Source organism: Tachyglossus aculeatus, chromosome 8 (assembly GCF_015852505.1).
Source record: "Tachyglossus aculeatus isolate mTacAcu1 chromosome 8, mTacAcu1.pri, whole genome shotgun sequence".
NCBI lineage: Eukaryota > Metazoa > Chordata > Mammalia > Monotremata > Tachyglossidae > Tachyglossus > Tachyglossus aculeatus.
This window is the reverse complement of record NC_052073.1, coordinates 26,015,899-26,021,433: the sequence shown is the minus strand read 5'-3', so window position 1 is coordinate 26,021,433 and position 5,535 is coordinate 26,015,899. Positions and strand designations below refer to the sequence as shown.

At 43.3% G+C, this 5,535-nt stretch overlaps 1 non-coding gene across 1 annotated transcript; it reads right to left on the bottom strand.

Annotated features, from left to right (window-relative positions):
* Window positions 1-614: 614 nt before the first annotated feature.
* Window positions 615-752, bottom strand: LOC119931974. Its single transcript, XR_005452265.1, has one exon. It is a non-coding gene; the product is annotated as a small nucleolar RNA SNORA7 (small nucleolar RNA).
* Between the last annotated feature and the right edge of the window lie 4,783 nt (window positions 753-5,535).

Here is a 5,535-nt window from a genome sequence, read left to right as displayed (position 1 = left end):
CCAAATGCAGAAGTGTAACTGAAGGAACATCTATTTTAAAAGATGCCAACACATTGGCCCAGTACAATACAACAGAGTGGGAGGCATGTTCCCAGCCCACAAGGAGTTACAATCTAGATGAGGAAAGAAACATCAATCAATCAATCAAAGGTATTAGTTGAGCATTTACTATGTGCAGAGCACTACACTAAGTGCTTGGGAGCATATAATAAAACAGAATTAACAGTCACATTCCCTGCCCGTAATGAGCTAATAAATAAATAAATTACGAATAAGCACCTAAGTGCTGTGGGGCTGAAAGTGGAGTGAATAACGAGTGCAAATCCAAGAGCAAAGGTGACACAGAAGGGAAGAACTTAACCTGGTGTCCCCTAGTACAGTGCCTGGCACATAGTAATGCTTAACAAATGTTGTTATTGTCTTATGCTGTCGAGTTGTGTCCAACCCATTGTGACGCCATGGACACATCTCTCCCAGAATCCCCCACCTCCACCTGCAATTTTTCTGGTAGTGGATCCAAACAGTTTTCTTGGTAAAAATATGGAAGCAGTTTAGCATAGCCTCCACCTTTGACTCTCTCCTGTGCTGCTGCTGCCCAGCACAGGTGAGTTTTGACTTGTAGCAGAGTGCCTTCCACTCACTAGCCACTGCCCAAGCTAGGAATGGAATGGGTAAGTCTCTGCTTGACTCTCTCTCCCGTCGTTGAGACTGGTGGAGCACTAGAAACTCTCCAGGTGTGACTCTGAGAGGTGGCTTAACAAATACCATAATTATTATTCATATTCTTATTATCTTGGGCAGGCTCAGCTCACAAGATGGCAGAGGTCAGCTCAAGAGGCTTACCCAAGCAAGCAATCAGTGGTATTTACTGAGCACTTACTGTATGTAGAGCACTGTATTAAGCACTTGGGATCGTACAATTCAACAGAGTCATTATCACCATCAGCAGCAGCTCCAGCAGCATTTATTGATCAGCCACTATGTGAGAGCAGTGTACTGAGTGACCTGAGTGTCCACTGTGTCAAGTTCAGGGCTTGGATCTCACTGGGAATTAGATTCCTGGACTCTTAGATTCCAGCCTGATCTTCACTGGACTGAATCTCCCCACCCCTGAGGAGGGAGGGGCCATATTGGGTAAGGGAGGGGGAAGAAAAAATGGATGCTACCCCACATTCCAGTCCTTGAAAACAAAATCCCTCTCCCTCCTGATTCCCAGGATGGCTTCCCACACATTGTGGAATTTGCATGTTGAACAAAACCCTTGCACATAATTGAAATTCTGGCAAATTTACCATGAAATGAAAGTGACAGTCTCCAATGAGGTGTTGGGGCAGATGGGAGGCGATGGAGGGAGTTACTGCCTTAAAGAACAACAGTGCTATCTTCTTCTGCTGTCTAATGTCTTGGGGAGCAGGGAGAGCTCATCAGGTCTGAGGTGATCAAAACACATGTGATGGGTCTTTACTCTGTGTGTGTTTGTGTGTGTGTGTGTGTATATGTGTGTCTTCTTGGAGCTTTAAAATTGCTTTTAATGTAATCCTTAGTTAAGTTAAGAGCAATTTTGGCATGGTCTGGAGGGAGATCATCTCTTATATTGTTTGTTTTCCCTTTCTGAAAAAGAAAATCATCTCGGTGGAGAAGGTCCTATCAAAAGGGGAGGGTTAGAGAGAGTAAGAGCCTCTTTCTTGCCCATTTTAGAGATGTTAAATATATAAATGACAATGGGCTTGTCTCTGAAAGTTTGTATAGAGAGTTATTTTTCTGGATTTAAGTAATGGAAACTCCTCGGGGTTGGGTCCTGTGAAACAAGCTGAGAGGAGGTTCCTCTCTGGATTGATACTAATAATTGTGGAATTGTTATGCTTTTGCTACGAGCCAAGCACTGTAGTAAGCACTGGAGTAGATTCAAGATAATCAGGCTGGATCAGTCTCTGTCCCAGAAGGTGTTCATAGCCCAAGTAGAAGGAAGAATGGGTATTGAATCCCCATTTTCCAGATGAAACTAGGTCCCAGAGAAGTTAAGCACTTATTATGTGTCAAGTAGTGTACTAAGCGCTGGGGCAGATACAAGATAATTAGGTCCCACATGGGGCTTATAGTCTAAATAGGAGGGAAGAGAGGCACTGAGTCCCCATTTTGCAAATGAGGGAACTGAGGCACAGAGAAGTGAAGTGACTTGCCCAAGGTCACACAGCAGGCAAGTGGTAGAGCCTGGATTAAAACCCGGTCCTCTGACTCCTAGGCCAGAGCTCTTTCCACTAAGGACAAAGTAAGAGGTTTTGGAGCTGTTGAAGAGCTTGTTCAGAATAGCAATCAGAGTTGCTGTAAGTTCATTATGGGCAGGGAATGAACATTTCTACTAATGCTGTTATATTGTACTCTCCCATGCTTAGTACAGTGCTCTTCACATAGTAAGTGCTCAGTACATATGATTGATTGATTGACTGACTGCTAAAACTGTATTCTCACAGCTAGGAGCATTATACCTGCCAAATGAATTTATCTTCTAGATTTATAAAGCATGCGGAGCTGTTGTATGTTGTATAAAACATGCAGGGCTAATGCTGGGCTCCCCTCTTTGTTTTGACAAGTCAGAGGCCTTGTCCCAGGCAGCCATTTCAAAATAAGCCAAGAATTGTGGTGGTCGAATGAGACCAGGCGGAAACACAAAATGTCAACCGTGTGAGTGTCTGGAGATTGTGAGCCTAGTTTGAGTCCAATCTGATCACCTGTATCTATCCCAATAATAATTATTGTATTTGATAAGAAGTTGCTCTTTTTATGGCTTTTCTTAAGCGCTTGCTATATGCCAAGCACTGTACTAAGCAGTGGGATAGGTACAAGGTAATCAGGATAGACACAGTCCATGTCCCTCATAGGGCTCACAATCTTTACAGATGAGGTAACCAAGGCACAGAGAAATTTAGAGACTTCCCCAAGATCACAAAGCAGACAAGTGGAGAATCTGGGATTATAACTCAGGTCTTTCTGATTCCTAAGGCCACACTTTATCCACTTGGCCACAATGGTATGTGTCAAGCACTCAGATAGATACAAGATAATCAGGTCGAACACAGTCCCCGACCCACATGGGGCTCACAGTCTAAGAAGGAGGGAGAACAGGCAATGACTCTCCCTTTTAAAGATGAAGAAACTGAGGCACAGGGAAGTTAACTGTCTTGTCCAAGGTCACACTGCATTTGAGTGGCAGAGCTGGAATTAGGACACAGTTCTTCTGGCTCCTCAGCCCAGGCTCTTTCCACTAGGCCATGCTGCTTCTCTAAGCCCCAGGACTTAGCACAGTAAAATCCACTACAACTATGCAGGAATCAGTCTGGGGGTTGCATTGATAGTTTTTACAATGTAATTACCCTGCGGTTGTTTTGAGGGTGGGAAACCTTTAAATCCAGGCTAGAGGATGAGACCGTCTTCTCCCTAGGAGCAGGTGAAAGAAATCCACCTTCCCAAACAGAGCCACTCCACTGAAGTGTTTAGAGGCCAGGAGATAATACAAGAGGAGAAGGAGCAGTGTGGCCTAGCAGAAAGAGCATGGGCCTGGGTTCTATCTTGACACCACCACTTGTCTCCTGTGTGACCTTGGAGAAATTTCCTAAGCACTGTACTAAATGCTGGGGTAGATAGAAGATAATCAGATTGGACATAGTCCCTGTCCCTCATGGGCTCACATTCTAAAGAAAAAGGAGAACAGGTGTTTGAGGACTCTAAGAAATGTCAACCAACTCTGCTATATTGTACTCTCCCAAGTGCTCAGTACAGTGTTCTGCACGTGGTAGGTGTCCAAAATGTATGATAAATTGATTGCAGATGAGGAAACTGAGGAACAGAGTAGTAAAGTGACTTTCCCCAGGTCACCCAGCAGGCTAGAGAAGCTCTTCCCCTTCCTGCTCACTAAAGGAATGGAAATCAATTCGTGATCAGTTGGCCCAACACGGATGCTCTATTAGAATTCTGCTTGGAAGCTCAGGGAGCTTCCAGAGTATAAAGTTTATCCCATTTTAGATAATGCCGAGGAGGATGTAATCTCTAGTTCTACATACATAAACGTTCTTTTGTTTTGCATCTAAATGACAATAGAGATGGGGTGTGGGGGACTCATATTCCACAAAGAAAGACCAAGTTGTCAGAATCTCTGAAGTCTTCGCATTAATGTCATGTCATTACGCCGTATTGCCGCACAGGTTAATATAATTGGGTTACTGTGTGTAAGCAATGATCCATAGCATGTTATGGCACTGAAACAAATGACATTTAACCAAGAGATTTGTAACGTACCTTGTTATCTCCATGGCGAGCAATTTGAACGGATAGTCAGATAGCTAGACGAGCGACTGATGAATTAGTTGTGGGGTTTACCGGACAGCCGGGATTTATAACAGCACAATTCTAACATAATTTATTAGATCCATAAACAGACAGATCCAGCATTTTTACTTAGATTACATCTTGTCACCAAGTGATATTGGGCTGGTGACAGCACCGTTATGGTTTATTTTATTATTCAGATAAAGGTGCTCCTGGAGGGGTTTCTTTTTAATTTAGTCGAACGACACCCTTATTTTTAGCTTTTAAAGAATCCATATCCTTTTCACAATTTGATAGTTAAGTACCGCTTACTCCTCTTTCCCAAGTCTCTCCAACCCCAGTTTAGGGACCAAGGAATACTAATAATTAAAAAATCAAAAAGAAGTCCTAGTTTCCGCCTCCATTTCTCTTTTTTGGAGGTTGTTAATACAAGGACACTCAGCCTTATTAGGGATGTGAATGGATCCCCATTATTTTTATTTTCCATTCAATATATCCATTTAGAGATGTTTGCACATGTAATGAACTGGTTAAAAGATGCCAACCTTCCATCTCTCTCTTTTTTTTAATAGTATTTGTTAAGCGCTTACTATGAGTCAAACACTGTTCTAAGCTCCGGGATAGATACAAGTTGATTTGGTTGGACAAAGTCCCTTTTCCACATGAGACTCACAGTCTAAGTAGGAGGGAGCCTCCTCCTCCTCCTGGCTTCTCCCTTTCTCCACCATCCATCCTGTATCCACCCCTAAAGAGATCATTCATCCCCATTTACCAGCACCTGAATTCCCAAACCATCCCAAGAGAGCTATTCTCATGACTGCCCAAAGCAGAAAGTAGACATGAAATTCACTTTCCAGATTTTGTTCTTGGGCATATGAGCCCCGATGTGCAAACGGAAAAGAGTTGGGAGGTTCAGATCGATTTGGACCTACATCTTCATTGAAATACCCCGTGTCAACTGCTATTCACATCACAAATGATTCTGAGCACAGCTCGCCCCTTCCGAGACTTGGATATAATTTTATTGGCCACAGTACGATCTAATGAATAGAGCACAGCCTTGGGAGTAAGAAGAACCTGAGTTCTAACTCCAGTTCCTCCACACGTCTGCTGTGTGACTTTGGACAAGTCACTTAACTTCTCTGGGCTTGTTACCTCATCTATAAAATGGGGGTTCCATGTGGGACATGGACTGTGACCAACCTGATTAGC